The sequence below is a fragment of the Mauremys reevesii genome, linkage group 16 (genome assembly GCF_016161935.1).
Source record: "Mauremys reevesii isolate NIE-2019 linkage group 16, ASM1616193v1, whole genome shotgun sequence".
NCBI classification, from domain to species: Eukaryota; Metazoa; Chordata; order Testudines; family Geoemydidae; genus Mauremys; species Mauremys reevesii.
In genome coordinates, this window is record NC_052638.1 from 29,809,395 (window position 1) to 29,826,659 (window position 17,265).

The 17,265-nt window shown below is 39.2% G+C and overlaps 1 long non-coding RNA gene across 5 annotated transcripts in view; it reads right to left on the reverse strand.

Annotated features, from left to right (window-relative positions):
• The window catches only part of LOC120384562, a 119,562-nt gene that overhangs the window by 65,449 nt on the left and 36,848 nt on the right, over positions 1-17,265 (reverse strand). For 2 of the 5 annotated variants that reach the window (XR_005588949.1, XR_005588950.1), the window contains exon 3: positions 5,214-5,431. The exons of the other annotated variants lie outside the window; for them this stretch is intronic. This is a non-coding gene — a long non-coding RNA (uncharacterized LOC120384562). The remainder of the gene's footprint in view (positions 1-5,213; positions 5,432-17,265) is intronic. 5 annotated transcript variants of the gene reach the window in all.

A 17,265-nucleotide genomic window follows, 5' to 3' on the forward strand; every position in this document is an offset into this window, starting at 1 on the left:
CTCTAGTGACCGGTATATCATTTTCTCATCATTTTATTATTTTTTCTGCTTCTATTCAGGATAGCAAAAGGATCGGTTATATCTTTGTACTATTCAGTCTCATATTTTCAACCAGTATTAAAGAATACTGAAAGGCACATTTACTATCCATTCAGATAATCCACTGAAGCAGGTTTTGAACTACTTGCACAGATCAAATGAAAAATAAAGCATATGCTTTTTAATGCTTTTCTTCCTTCAGTTTACCTCCCATAGTAGAAGAGGGAGACTTATTAATGAAAGGACATCCAACAGGACAAAACTAAGCCCTAGTCTACAGTACAAATGTATGTTGGTACAGTAACTCCTCACTTAAAGTCGTCGCGGTTAATGTTGTTTCGTTGTTACGTTGTTGATCAATTAGGGAACATGCTCGTTTAAAGTTGCGCAATGCTCCCTTATAATGTTGTATGGCAGCCACTTGCTTTGTCCACTGCTTGCAGGAAGAGCAGCCCTTTGCAGCTACCTGGTGGGGGCTTGTAACCAGGGTGGACCGGCAGCCCCTCTATCAGCTCCCTGCTCCTCTAAGTTCCCTGTGCAGCAGCTGCCTGCAGTTCAGCTGTGTCCCTCCCCCCACTGCCATGTGCTGCTCCTGCCCTCTGCCTTGGAGCTGCTCTCTGAGACTCCTGCTTGCTCTGCCAGGGGGGAGGGAAGGAAGAGGGGGGCTAATGTCAGGGTGTCCCCTTCCCTCCTGCACCCTGCTTACCCCATCTTCCATAGAGCAGGGCTCAGGACGGAGGGAGCTTGTAGCAGCTGTGGTCTCAGCAAGCTGATCTAATTAACAAGGCAGTGTACTTAAGAGAAATGTACATATCTCCCTCCATTCCTGCTGCCTTGCAGAGTGAGAGAGTTAACCCTTGAGGGCTCAGCCAATTGCTAGTTTATCATTTAGCCGTAAGGGAAATATCCCACCCTCTGACTCCTCCACCTCAACAAAGTTTCACAATCATCATCACTATGTACCACTATTACATTGTTTGTTTAAAACTGTGTGTGTGTGTGTGTGTGTGTGTGTGTGTACACACACACACACACACACACACACGTCTTTTGTCTGGTGAAAAAAAAATTCCTGGAACCTAACCCCCTCATTTACATTCATTCTTATGGGGAAATTGGATTCGCTTAACATCGTTTTGCTTAAAGTCGCATTTTTCAGGAACATAACTGTAACATTAAGGAGTTACTGTATAACTACACCGCTCAGGGTGTGGAAAATCTACACCCCTGAGCAATGCAGTTATACTGACCTAACTCTTGGTGTAGACAGCACTATATCAACAGGAGGGTTTCTCCTGTTGACATAACTACTGCGTTTAGGGGAAGTGGCGTACCTTCACTGACAAGAGAAACTCTCCTCTCAGTGTAGGAAGTGTCTTCACTAAGTGCTGCAGTGCTGTAAGTATAGACAAGCCCTAAGTCTCATAAAGGCTTCATTTTAACGTCCATGAATTAACTTAAAACTTAAAATCTGTTCTTTTACTAATTATAGACCATATTCTCTGGTGCAGAGTGGCTGTTTTGCATTGTCATCCCCTAAATCTTAATTAAATCAAAATTAAACAACCAAAATTAATTTAGCTACATCAAAATTAAGCAAGCTAAATAAGTGGTTAATTTTGTAATGTCACTCCAAAACAAAAATTTTCATTGTGAATTTTCCAATCAGAAAATTGAAACATTTCATTGAAATATAAAAATTTCAGTTTAACAAAATTTCAATTTAACAAAACCACATTTTCTGACAGGTATATTTCAGTCAATATTTTTTGACCTGCTTTAGTTTTGATTCAGTAACTAAAGCCCAGATCTTTAAAGGTTTCCAGGCACCTAACTCCCACAAGAGCAGATTTTGTCTCTATGGACAAGTAATGAAAAAAAATTTTTTCCTAAATAAACATGCTGCATTTTCTGATTTTTTTTTATTGCCAGGTTATGCTATTTGTTATTCACATGTCCACTGACTTATTGGTGGAAATATTTGCTATTGGTCTATGTAATGGTTTGGGGGAACTATTTGTGTAATTTATTAATTCTGAATGTATCTTTACCAAACTGCAAAGAATGGCTATGCAAAGTTTTTCAAATGAATAACTATGATTCTATGATATTCCCCCAAAATGCATTTTTGGTTGACCCAAAATTATTTGCAAATTTGACCTGATTAGTTTAAACGGGGAAGAAGGTTTTTCAGGGCCCGCTTCAGAAAACATACAGTCATGTGGGTCCCCTTATAACCTTTAAACAAATGGTTAGGGCATTTGCCTGGAATGTGGGAGACTCATATTTGAACCCCATTCTAGAACTGTGAACTCATATTTTCCCCTTTCCAGCTGAGCATCCTGACAGGCAGCCTGTTCTAGAGCAGCTTGCTCTTACTCTCTCCTGTTGAAGCTGTTCTACTTTGTCTAACTACATAAGTAGTCATTGAAGTAGCGACTTGATTTCCAATCACTACGCCCTGCTGGTCTGCTGAGCATCCTAATCACCAGTCTATAGGCTAGCCTGGCCTCAAACTTTCCTGTTGAAGCTGTTCCACCTTCTATACATTCTTAAATTTTCACTGAGCCAAACAGCAAGAGAATGAATCTGTAGTCTGGTGATTAAGGAATTCACCTGAGAGGTAGGAGAGATGGATTCAAATCCTCTCTCTGCCTGACTCGGACAGATTTGAATCCACCGCTTCTATCTCTCAGGTTAGTGCCTTAATCACCAGGCTACGGAGTCATTCTCTCTCTTTGGCTCAATGAATGTTTAAGTACTTATAAAAAGTGGAACAGCTTCAAAAGGAGAGATCGGATACAACCCATCCCAAAATAGCCTGTTTCCTGGTGGTTAGGTTAGGATAGGAGGAGGGAGAGCTGAGTTTGAGTCCTTGCATCCAAACTTGGGTGTCCCCCATCCTTCTAAGTGCCCTAAGCTCGATGTTTTAAGGGGGAACACATGCAGTTTTCTGAATGTGTTTTCTGGACTCTTCTGATTTTGCTGACAAATTCTGAACATTTTCAGAACTGACTAGAGTATTTGTTCTGATTCTCAGTTTGTTGCCTGAACCAAAATATCAATTTTTCAGCCAGCTCTACTGCAAACTCAATTTTAAAGGTGCAGCCTTTTGTCTTCTCTGTTCTCCTGTCAACCTCCACGTTGGACCAATATTCCAGTGGGTTCAGTGGCAAAGGATCAACAATAGAAGGTCATTAACTCTCAATGATCCTCTATTGAAAAAGGAAACCCTAGAGAAAAGGCTGGCCTTTAGCCGGAGGAACTGGTTTAATAGGGCACAGACAAATCACCTGCTAGGGGTCAGTGGTCAGTTGTTCAGGCTGACCAGGGAATCACCTGACAGAGGAGACTGGAAGGTTATAAAGGGCCAACGCTGTTCTTTTTGCTCTCTCTACAGCAAATTTTCACTGGTTTGTGGTGAGGGAAGCTACTGCAAAAGCTGGATGAGGCAACGAGGAAAAAAAACCAGCCTACCTACCTAAACACAGATGGTCTGTCAAGGAAAGAGTAAGCTAGAATGAGGGGAAATGATTGAATGAAAGGCTTTTAATTTTGTATGGATCTGTGTATTTCTCATGTGACTAAAGAGCAACAGTCTTGTAGAACTCTGTGCAAAGTGTCTGGGTGTTATATGCTACAACTAGCATATGATTTGTAACCAAGAAGGCTCATGCTTTCAGTGAGATTCTGGCAGAGCGTGGGTTAAGTTATTGGGGGTGAATTTCGGGTCAACAATGGAACTGGTGGCCTAACACAGGAGGGCTGAGGGATTCCATTTCTGAAAAGGGGCAGCAGACAGAGTGAGTGCCCAGGAAATGAGCAAGAGAGGTAATAGTGCTGAAGCCTGCAGAGACCCAGGGAGCCTCAAAATACCCAGGTATCCAGAGGCTGTTTTCCTTTACAGCTATCTGGAAAGCTGCCAGCAAGGGTCGCGTGACCTGATCTGTGACCGTCCATATTTCAGGTGGCCAAAATATCTGTACTGGAATGGTACTTTCCATTATCACTTATTTCTTGTTCTTTACTCTCCTTAACAAAAAAGTCTTCCATTCAGGGACCTGAAATAATATCGTGACTCAAGTGTTGAGTCCCACCCCTTAAATAATGAATAATCAACATGATTTGTTTGAACAGGCTGTAGTATGAAATTTGTTTCATAAAGTCTTTGGTAATTATTTTTCTTTAAATAAATATATTACTAGATATTAGGATTGGTTTGCAATAAAATGCAGTGGATATTTTATTTGCAACCATTAAGTGAGGGGAAAGGTTAAGCCTGATGTAGATAAAGACCAAATAGTTTTGGAAGATCTCTTCCTCCCCTGCACCGCCCCTCTCCCCTCCCCAATCAGTCTTCAGGAATAAGACACCCAACCCACAAGATATCCCTTCATGGAAACTCTTCTTGCCATCTCTTACGTTTTCCTCTATGCATCAAAACTCTCTTAGCTCCCATATTGTGCAGTCTCAAGGCCAAAACATAAGAAAAGGATATAATATTATGTGATTTATTGTTGGCACACACTTTGTAATGTGACCTCAGCTAGCATTTAGGCCACCTGGTATCAATTATGAATTTTGGTTTATAAGTCATTAATTAAGAGGTCTGTGTGAACTCTGACAGAACAATTTAGGGTGTCTAATTTTGCTACTTCCTGCATAAATTAGTTAATCAAAGAGCTGGTGTTTGTTCTGAGAGATCTGAAATTTCTATTACTTGAATATACCACTTAGGCCAAACTCTGCTTTGAAATGTGAATTACCTGTAATTGACTAGTCAGAAGTATTGAGAAACACAATATATGTACCACTATCCATTTACAAGCTTTCAAAGCTAAAAGAGTAATTGTTCTGTCCTTCAAACCTAGTGCTTTGAACCTACAGTAATAATTAAAGAATGGCTTTAAAAATGTATGACTATTTATCATATCAATATTACACTTAACCTTCTGCTATCCTCTGCATGTTGTATTTGAGCTCTCATTGAACCATTCTGTATGTAAGTAGCTAGAAGGACCCTTGTCCTTTCACCCTTGCCTTTTAAAGAGGGGGAAATCTCTGATTATTATAAGCAACACTGAACCTGAGACTCTGTAATCTAGATGTGATTATATCACCTCATTTATGTTAAGCATGTATGTTGAATATAAACATAGGAAAGACTGGCTCACCTTTGTGTTCTTTACAACCAGCCAAATTGGTGGTAGAAAGTCATGGTCAAATTCGTCCCTGATGTTTACTTCAGTGATGTTAACCCTCAAATGTATCTGGCCCATGATATTTATCAGTCCTAAAATGGATGATGAGCCAATTTTACAGAAGAGATATCATTTGTTTAATTGGACTCTGCCAGTTTCTCCTCTGGGTAACAGTCAGGTTCTCTGGGACTCTGTGCAGAAACATACAAAATATGCAATCACATGCAGATATGGTGCTGAATTTCTAACTGGAATGAAATGCTCTAGCGTAACTTGTAATATTCACAGAGATAGTTTATCTACAAATTGGTAGGCTACAACATAAAATGGTCATTTCCCATCTCTTATGAGGTTGCAGATTAGGCACAAAACCATATTTCAGTAATGTGTTCCAGGTACTTGTTGCAATGAAGATGAGAAGCTGAATGAGGAGGAGGATAGAAGTAAATAACATGATTTTAGTGAGGGTGATATCTATCCAAAATGCACTGGTTTTGCATTTCTTTTTTTCCTGGAAGCTTGGAAGATATTAATTAATTACTTATTCTTCCCTTAAAAGGGCCATAGCAAAAGAAAATTTAAAAAAATCTAGGCAGGTAGGCAAACAGTGGGCAGGATGAAAAATTGCATTCTCAATCCCTCCTTATCCAGAATCACACTTTTTGCTGGCATTACCAGTGTTCCTAAATAAAGAGTGCAAGATCAATCCCAAGAGTATAAGCGCTAAACTTTAAGATTTGGGAAATAAGCACTTAACATAGAAATGTTTGGAAGAGATTTTGTTGGTGTGTTGGAATTACCCCGAAATCTCTCTAGTGCATGAGTACTAAACTCATTTTACTGAGATGGCCCAGTTCCACATTTAATAAGGACCCCATAATATGTTCAATCCACAGTGGAACTCCAAATAAAGTAAATGGGAAGTTCACACGAACATCAAGAGCAGAAGTAGTAAATAAACAATATATAGGTAGGTAAGTTCCTTTGAGTACTTGGTTTGACTGTCCTTAATGTGAGGCAGATAAGTCCCAAATATGAAAGTCAGCAAGAGATTGTGGTAAAATAAAGCCAAACATTATGAGTACAAATGCCACCTCATTGGAATATTGACAAGCCATGGAAAGAGGCTGCAATAAGAATCATTCAAAAAGTGGCTGTGAAGGATTCATCCTACCAGCTCTCCAGTGTGAAATCAATAGCATACATATTTTTGCATGTGATTGTAGTGATTCACATTTATTGGACTTGGCTCCAAAAGCAAACCATGTTTTGTTTTTGCTCATGGTAAGTATCCTCTTATTATTGGATTTTAAGCATAATTGAATTACACGGTTCAAATTTGTTGCAGCAGGTAGAGTTGAAGTTTCAGCAGTTGATTGGTACACTGGTTAGAATGTTTGTGCAATGTGTTTTATGATGATTAGCCAAGCTATGCCTACTCTGACTGAGCTGCTTAATATATGAGCAAAGTCCAAAATATTTCTTTGCATTCTAGTGCAACTACCTGAAGGGGGGGTTCCAAAGAGGATGGAGCTAGGCTGTTCTAGTGGTACCAGATGACAGAACAAGGAGCAATGGTCTCAAGTTGCAGTGGGGGAGGTCTAGGTTGGATATTAGGAAAAACTATTTCACTAGGAGGGTGGTGAAGCACTGGAATGGGTTACCTAGGTAGGTGGTGGAACCTCCATCCTTAGAGGTTTTTAAGGACATTCTCACTGTTACCACACAGCTGTTACTGAGAGATGACAGTTTATTTTTCTCTCTACAATTTAAAATAGCAAATAATGATGTTGTATATGATACCAAATGTTGGCAATCACTGCATCAAGATTCATCATGCAGAAGCTTTTTCTATGTTATTCATAACATCTCCTATTTCCTTACGTAAGCAAAAATCCAGATGGGAGGGGGGAGTCAGATTAGTTTTGTACCCTTTATTTTGAACACAGGAAATGTCTTTATAATGATGACATTCAAAAATCCCGAAAGAAAAATACAAATAAAGACAAACAGATACAAGTAGTACAATATGAGCTATACATAATTAAAGGTTTTATTTTTATCTTGGGATGGAATGACAAGTAGTAACTTCTCAAGCTTTCAAATAGTGCAAAAAATTAAATAAAAATGCAGCCCTTAATTAGTAGGTGGCTTTTTCTCATATTTTCAAATCACTGGGGGAGGGGGGCTAAGAACATTGCTTATTCTTAAAGTTTCCTGACATTTCCCATTATAAGAACCTATTTTTAGTTGCTTAAACTTTGTGAAACTTTAACCATTTGGACAGCAATTTTACACACCAGCCTTCTGCCTCAGTCTAAATTGTGTTTGAGAATTTCAGTCAAAATGGTCCAGCTCGGGTGACCAGACAGCAAGTGTGAAAAATTGGGATATGGGAGGGGGGTGTCATAGGAGCCTATATAAGAAAAAGACCCCAAAATCGGGATTGTTCCTATAAAATCAGGACATCTGGTCACCCTAGGTCCAGCCCATGTCCGATAATCTGGTTGGAGAAAAATGTTTTTTTGCCCATGGTAAATTCTGGTGATCTTTGTTGGGAGAAGCTCTAGTGTCCCCCTTGCTTGGAGTAGGGACATGGCAGAGGGGTGCCCTTTGTGTCAGGGATGTGTCTTTTCCAGTCCCCTGATCTCAAATTTGATCAAGTTATAAGCCTTTTGGGGGGGGGGAGGAGGAAATAAATAAGTTTGCAAATGCACAGAGACATCTAGAGTGTCACACCTAAATTGTCTGAAGATTCTGTCCACATTAGCATGCTCTAGCCTGGGGCTACTGAGAGCAGCTGAGCAGGATTTTCCCTGCAATTGCAGCTTTGGGCAGCTTTAGGCTGGGCCTAGTCAAGGCACCAGAATGAGAGCAGGAGCCTGTCTCTCCTGTGCCTGCAGTGACCCCACTATTGTGCCCAGGCAGCATGGAGGTGGAAGCTAGGATGACCAGATGTCCCGATTTTATAGGGACAGTCCCGATTTCTGGGTCCTTTTCTTATATAGGGTCCTATTACCCCCCCCCCACACACACACACACGCTGTCCCGATTTTTCACACTTGTTGTCTGGTCACCTTAGTGGAAGCTGACAGATTTTAATGCTTTGGGGACAAAAGCCGGACCTGGGGTTGAGAGGGAGTGAGACTGGAAAAGGAGCTTGGGATGGGACTGAGAGGAGACTGATAAGGATCCAGGGGCAGAATTGGGACTGTCTTTGCAAAGAAACTGGGACAAGTAGCCCATGTGGGTGGGTGACACAGATTGAATGGGGAGACCAGACAGGGAGACTGGGACTAACAGCCAGTGTGTATGGGCAACGTAGGCAGGGGAATGAAGACACGGTCTGGACAAGGAGCTTTGTGCTGCCTGAGAATGGCCGGACAAGGGACGAGAAGCTTGAGGGGTGGGGTCTGGGATGGTCTAAGTGAGAAAAATGGGATGGGACAAGGAAGTAGTGGTGGGAAGAAAGATAGGAATAGAACAGGAACAGATTGTAAGGGAGAGGGCAGAAGGGGATCAAATTTGGGAAGAGTGGGCAGAAGAGTCTTTTCCTGCTTCAGCACGCTCTCCTACACAACCTGACAGGGAACCCAATCTTCCTGAATCTCATCAGTCATTCCCTTGCTGTCAGCAAATATCTGTGACAGCCGCTGGAAAAGTGTCCCATTCCCCTCTAGTACTGGTCCATGTAGAGGATGAGAACTTACTACTGCTATCAATTACTCCATAAATTCAACTGGCAGATGTCCATGTGGGAAATCTAAACGTTCAAATGCTGCTGATGACCCTGTTGTTGTTAATATGATAGCCCATGATGGCATTTTTTTTTCAGATTGATTTAAAAAAAAAACACTAGGAAATTACACGCGCGCGCACACACACACACACAAATTATGTTAAAAACATTAAGGTTGCAAAGTTAAACACTGAAGCATAGGAAATCCCCCGTGTAACCTATTTACTCTTGGTGTCTGTATGCTATATGATATAGTTTAATTACATGATCACATACTACTTTTTCCATAGAACCCCTGACTCAATGGATAAGATGAGCCTGCACTGGAAATTAATCAATGTTGTGCAGTAAAGGAGACTTGTCTGAAATAAATAAATGTTTGTGAAGCACTCATGCTATAGCAATAAATTGTATAGAAAAGTCCATAAGGAAATTACTATTTATGTCTTCTGAATAGGGTTTGATTAGCATTTAGTAAATTTATTCTCATAACATCATGGTGACTGCTCACTCAGGGCATGTCCTGCACAGTTCCTATTTCCGTTCATTAGTCAGAAAGGATTTTTTTGTTCATCTTTACAAATCAAAACTTAAATACCAACTAAACAACAAACATAGGAGGTGCATTACCGATAAACAAGATGTAAAATGAAGCTGGCCAGAGCTGGCTTTTTTCCTTCTCACCAATGGAGGGAGCAGAGAGCTCCATCCTCTAGGCCCTGTGTCCGTGGGGCTTACATATACAATTCACTACAAAAGCAAAAAAAAAGTTTTCTCCCCCTACTAGTTCAGATAAAATCTATATCTGTAAATAAGACAGTACAGTACAAGGACAAGTTACAATAAAACATATCCTTCAAAACTTTGATGAAGTTAAACAAGAAAAAAAAATCTGGCTAAAGCTAGTTAATAACTAACTTAAAAAAGTTATTTCTGTCTGCTGGATCAGTAGAAAGCAATGGCCATCACTGAGGGAATCAATCAATCAATTTGCAGTTTCCTGTGGGCAGCAGCTAGAGTCTGGGGCCCAGATAGCTTAATCAAAAGAAGTCATAGAATGAGAAGACCAGAATTGCACAGACTACAGACAAATTCTTTGGAGCATATGTTCAGCGTACAATGTGTGAAAATGAGTTTGGCATGCAACATCTTATTTTCAAGAAAGATGCACTCAGAATCTTAACTATATTTTGAATGTTAGGTGCATTGTAATGTGTGTAAAGTTCAACACATTTTCAGTTATCTCAATGCCTTCTGGCAACAGAGACTGCAGAGTTCCATTGCCCAAGTGAATAACTCTTTTTCACCTTCACTTTTGTTCAATGTTATAATTTCTTCATAAACAGAATTACATTAAGGCTATTTAAAATAGACTATCCAAAGAAACAAACAGCAAAAAACCAAAGGAAGATACTGTCAAACTATCAGGTTCATGATCCAAGGACCTTTTCAATAGAAAGATTCCCATCCACTTCAGTGGACAATGGATCAGGCCCTAAATAGACCCCAAATGACCAGACTGACTGCCAGTCAGAAACCAAAAGGAAACACCTACCCAAAGATATATCCCTGACTCCAAAAACAAAACTCAGAGGAGGATAGGATGAAGATCATCATCTCCCCATTAGTATGGCCTCTGAACTACTATCTATAGCAGTCTCTCCAAACCGTCCTCCTCAGCCTACCCACAGCCGTGGATTTACAAAACCACATATTGACTTCTCACCTGGTGAAGACCTGGGAATCAGAGCCTATGTCAAGTGAATTGTGAACAGTTGCTCCAGCAGATGGTCTTTCCCTATAGAAGCTACCCCACGGACTCACTAAAAAAGCACATTGGCAGACTTCTGACAAAAGTCCTATTAATTTCTCTATATTCAGTTAGTGCGGTTATATCACTCAGCAGCTCTTCTAGTGTAGATTCAGAATTGCTCTTCTCTTGTCCTGGATCTCTTCCCTAAATTGCCCAGAAGAATTTCCACTTTCTAGAAAGGGTTCCTGATGATGTGTATCCCACCTTCTATTCCTTGAAACCCATGACCAAACTCTGATTAAGATGTTTCCATTGGCTATCATGCATATTGGCCACTTCAGTATTCATTTTGGGAAATATATCAAAAAATGTATTTGAACCTTTGCTCAGAAAACCAAGCGGAAGGAAAGATAAATTAAATAGAATGTATAATGTATCTGATAAAATTGCCTTAAATATTCATTATAGCATATATGTATATATATAGGAACGCTGGATCTGTTCAAGCTGAGCTCAAACGTTTGGCAGCAGAATCCAGTTCCAGCTTGGATTTTGTCCACTAACTCCTGGATTTTTTTGGAGAACATCCAATGGCTATCCAACACTGCTTTGATTAAATTTAAAATGTCCATTAGCTTCAGCTTTCCATTTTAAGATATTGTGAAAGCTTTTAGCCTTTGAGTTTAAAGAGAAAATAAAACCCCAGCAGTTCTGTCCTGTCACCTATCTAACCCACTTCCATTCTCAACATGATGACACATGTACACTGTATTGCCCACTTTGGAAAAAGGGGAACATTTATGGTAGCATTGTCAACTGTTCTGCAACATGCTCTGCATGCATAGACAGAACTACTGAGACAGTGAGAATTATTCTTGCCAGGGCCATGTCTTTGTCTGTCATGGAATTTTGCAAATTACTTCGCTTCTGACAACACACAGCAAGACTTGGAAATTCACAAAAAGTTAGAGACTTTTACTGAAGGATAATTTCTTTACATCCAAATAATTCTAAAAAACACTGAAAAATTATCCTGGAAAGAGTTTTTTTTTCTTTGAGGGACCCAGTTTAGTTACTTTTTTCTTTAATTAATAAAAATATAAATAAATAAATAAATTTAGGGGGTGGGGCCATGCCACCCAGTGCCATGCAGAACAGCTAATACAGTGGCTTCAAACCATTATCGTCCGAGGCTACAAACACCAGAGGTTAGATCTGGTGGCTGCATGGAGATGGAGAGGAGGATCAGTGGCTTGAAGTGTGGTCAAACAATGCAAAACCCAGCTTAGATTTCCTTTTACTTTGGCTTGGGTTTACGCATAAGGTTTCAGAGGTGAGAAAGTTGGGCTTGTAACATAGTTCAAAACCAGTTGAATTTTGCCTGGTTTTGACTTCATTCTTTTTTTCCCCCCACAGATCTAATTATTTGTTGATTTTTCTATTCTCCGTTAGAAATTTCGACTTGACTTTAATCACTCTTCTTCTAAAAACAACCATTATTCATGTTTACCTGGAAAGCTTTACATTGAGCTTAGCCATGCCTACTTGCAAATGGCTCAAAGGGGGAACATGTGTAAATTACTCGCACGCACACACAAGCAAAATACTGCTTTTCTAAAAAATACTGGTAAAAGGTGTTGGTTGGTAAGTAATAGGTGGTCATTTAGGTGAATTTAAATTTGATGTTGCTTTCCGCAGCTTTATCTGTGATCAGCCCCTTTGGCCTCAATACTACAAATACTTGACACTGCAGTCGATGCATTGCATGTCAATTTAGCAGGTCTAGTGAAGACCCAGTAAATCAATGGCAGAGTGCTCTCCGATACTCCAGCTCTCCGAGAGCAGTAAAGTAAGTCAACTGGAGAGCGCCTCTCAGCGACGCAGCGCAGTGAAGACACCAGGGTAAATTGACCTAAGGTATGTTGAGGAGCTGGAGTAGCTTAGTTTGACTTACCCCAGTAGTGAAGACAAGCCCTTACACTTATGCAGGGGCGGCTCCAGGCACCAGCACGCCAAGCACATGCCTGGGGCGGCAAGCCACGAGGGGCACTCTGCCGGTCACCGCAAGAGTGGCAGGCAGGTTGCCTTCGGCAGCATGCCTGCAGAGGGTCCACTGGTCCCGCGGCTTCGGTGGACCTCCCGCAGGTGTGCCACCGAATCCACGGGACCAGGGACCTCCCACAGGCAAGCCGATGAAGGCAGCCTGCCTGCCGTGCTTGGGGCGGCAAAATACCTAGGGCCGCCCCTGCACTTATGCTTAACTTTAAATATGTGGCTTTGCCTATTGACTTCAAGTTAACTATGTGCATAACTCTTTGCAGGATAGGAGCGTGTGGTCAAACTTTTCCAAAACAGGTACCTAAAGTTAGGCTCCAAAATTTATAGTTGGGCTCCAAAATAAATAGCCTGATTTTCCAAACTGATGAACACACATTCACTTCAGTGGGTGTTGTTGAGTGCTTTAAACTTTTGGAAATCAGGCCACTTTAATAAAAGTCTAATATAGACTTAAGACCCTAATAAAGCTATTTTTGAAAATCTTGGTTTACATCTATCTATTTTTCTTCTACATAATTCTGAAATATATTCACCTATAGTATTTGCTTTATATTTGGTTGAAATATTAAGCACAATAAGTCATTCAGCAGCACTACCTAGACTATTATTATTTGTTCTCATCTAATTAACACTCATTCATCTATTGTGTTTATTTTAAATTTTCAGAGAGAAATAACACAGATAATTTTTAACACAATGTTTCCTGGTCAGAGAGATACCATTGGTCCTGATCCTGCAAACATGTTTACACATGGGCTTTACTCTGATTTCAGTGGTATAACTATGAGTTGTAAAGTTGGCAGGATTGGGGCTTACTTTTGTTACTACTAATAAAACAAAAAAGTGTTTTTAATAGTGATGTAAAGTGTATATGATTTAACTTTATGCTCTAGGACTACTTATAGGTTGTGAAGTTAATTACTTACAAAAAGCTTTGCAGAATGGGAGTGGAATCAAGCCCTTAGTGATGATATGTAATTTTATCTATCTGAGCTATTAAAAATGGTTATGCAGACACAAAGATGTCTACACTTTTCTACTCAACCCAACTTTTCAAAGCATTCAACCGTTGCACTTTAAGACAGTTACAGCCACTGGCTTGTTAGTTTTACACAGGTATCAGATTTGTAACCATTAATATGCAGACAGGAGATGATTAAATGGAGCTGTGATACAATGTGACACTATATAATAAATGAGAATGGAAAATATGAATTTATAACCATAAATCATGTATTAAAATGTATATGACAAGCTCACATTGATGAAGACAACAGAGAAATAACAAATATGGCATATGCCACTTTCATGATTAAAAAAAAGAGAAAAAAAATTATTCTTCTAATGTTATGATTATCTTATTTCTATCTTCTATTTAAGATTCAGTTGTTGAGACTGAAGCTAATGCTTGCCCTATTGCAAATACAGCTATGGTACAACTCATTAATTTAACATTTAATTCCAGGTTGACAGATATCAGTCAACACTTTCCCTCCAAGATCTTGAAGTATGGTTTCTTCTCCAGAAAGTTTTAAAATAAAGTTAGAACCAAACTGCAGAAATCTTTATTTAGCAGAATGAAAGGTATAGAGCATTACAAGTTAATATTTCTAAATGAGGTTTTGCAGTATAAATGAACTACAACATTTCCATTCAAAAGTATGAGTATAAAACATTTAAATGTTACACATTTGGGCCCCAATCTTGCAAAGACGTATGTATGTGATAAATTTTACTACCCTTTGGGGCTACTTGCTGTTGTAATTGGGGCCAAAGCAGTTTCACTGAAATCAATGGGACTTCTCCGTGTGTAAAGTTATCCAGTATTAAGTCTTTGCAGGACTTCTCAGGGTTTGGCCCTTAAAATGAAATCATTTTCTAGTTTCTCATTCACTCTAGTGAATGTATCAAGCCGTTGGTAGTTTTGAGTATGATGGACTGCAGGAATTGTTCCTTAAATGTATTTTAAACTGGGGTACTTAAACCTAAATTAGATAAAGAATTATAACAAATGCTATAAGGAACAATTCTATACTGGCCTTTATGAATGGACTAGATTGCCTGCCTTTTTACAGTAACAGTGGGCCACAATCAAGAGCAGGGCCCTCTTGCACTAGGCACTGTCAGAGTCAGAGACAATCTTCACCTTGAAGAATTTCTCATCTGAGAAAAAAACAGACAGTGGGTGGGAGAGGAAATAAGCATAGAGAAGTTAAGTGACTTGTCAAGGTCACAAACACAGAAGCTCAGTTGCAGAGCTGGGAATAGGACACAGGTTTCCGGAATCTCAGTCCATTATTACAGCTAAATAAATAATTCATCTATTTTTTTTCTGTTCACAAACTTTTCGTGAGCACATTGTGAAAATCGCTGAGTTACTCATTCTAAATTAAGAGGGGTAGCCGTGTTAGTCTGTATCAGCAAAAACAATGAGGAGTCCTTGTGGCAACTTAGAGACTAACAAATTTGGGCATAAGCTTTCGTAGGCTAGAACCCACTTCATCACATGCATGGAGTGAAAAATACAGTAAGCAGTATATATATTACAGCACATGAAAAGATGGTAATTGCCTTACCAAGTGGGGAGTCAGTGCTAACAAGGCCAATTCAATCAAGGTGGACATCGCCCATTCCCAAAAGTTGAGAAGAATATCAAGAGAGGGAAAATTACTTTTTGTAGTGACCCAGCCACACTCAGGGTCTTTATTCAGGCCTAATTTGACGGTGTCCAGTTTGCAAATTAATTCCAGTTCTGCAGTTTCTTGTTGAAGTCTGTTTTTGAAGTATATTTTGTTGAAGAATTGCCACTTTTAAGTCTGTTACTGAGTGCCCAGGGAGATTGAAGCACTCTCCTACTGATTTTTTGAATGTTAGAATTCTTGATGTCTGATTTCTATCAATTTATTCTTTTGCGTAGAGACTGTCCGGTTTGGCCAGTATACATGGCATAGTGGCATTGCTGGCACATGATGGCATATATCACATGCCCATCTTGATTGAATTGGCCTTCTTAGCTCTACAAAAAGTAATTTTCCCTCTATTGCTACTCACCCCTTCTTGTCAACTGTTGAGAATAGGCCACTTCCATCTTGATTGAATTGTCCTTGTTAGCACTGACCCCCAACTTGGTAAGGCAACTCCCATCTTTTTATGTACTGTAATATATATACCTGCCTACCATATTTTTCACTCCAAGCATCTGATGAAGTGGGATTTAGCCCACGAAAGCTTATGCCCAAATAAATTTGTTAGTTTCTAAGGTGCCAAAAGGACTCCTCATTGGGTTTTTTTGTTTGTTAATATTTCCCCCTTTCTATGAATAGCCCAAACATGTGTGGGTGTGTATAAAACTTATATTCCACATTTATTTTGCACTATGTTGGCTAGTTTTATAAATCCTCAGTGCCTTGTAAACATACCCTTTGCTCACAATAGTACCTTTTTAAAGATCTGAGTAACTCCGATCAATTTGAAGTTTGCTGGATCAGGACTATAACATTGTTTTCTTTTCCCTAATCACTCAACAAAGCATTATTTAATTTATTTATTTACTTGGGTTTATATTACAGTAATTCTGAACAATTAAATATATAATGTAAAGTTTTGTTTTGGTGAATAGTCAAATTTAAATTTTTGCTTTTTGTGACTATTTTTGCTACCCAAGTCCAGTCTCGCAAAGATGAAAAATGTTGCTAACACAGTTAAGTAGTCATTTGTATTTAAAATTCAAATGAATATTCATGGCTGTTTCAGCGGATGTTTATGCATTAGAAAGGAATGCACACATGTCCTGTGCTAGTTGAATTAAATTAATTTTATAAGTGCATTAACACAAAGCTGTGCATAAAACAAATCATTTCAGAAAGGATTTTTTTTCATATTCTTATACTGTCACTGTCCATCTATAGATCTATCTAATCTGTTTTATATTATGCCCATTACCGTGATATTAGAGTTCCTGTTCCTTTCAGTTGAGAAAAAGTAATTTTGTGTACACATAATTAAACCTCGAGGTTTGTTTTGTTCTTAAACAAACAAAAATACTCACAGCCCCTTACTCTAATAATCTTTATTAGTCCTCTGGCTCAATGGCATACATGGCATCCTTTTTAAAATAAAAACTGAAGGCCTGATCCTCAGTAAGGCTTCACTGATTTGAATAAGTCAATTTACAACAAATGAGAATCAGGTCTAGAATGTTTACGTTACAGTGCTAGCTGGGAGACAATCAGCAGTCCCTCAGCAAATGCTTTTTTTTCATCAGCTTCTTTCAGGATGTGTTAAGAAAGGAACATTTTGTAAAATCTTCTCTTGGGGAGAAAAAAATTGCTCTCCAAGTAGCAAGCTCTAGTTTAGGGTATGCTGAATGGAAAACACGGACAACCCACTAGCAGTTAAATAATAAAAGTGTTGAAAGTCAGCAATTTTCTTTTACTGAGTTTCATTTTAGTTCACTGGAAATACATTTCCAGGGC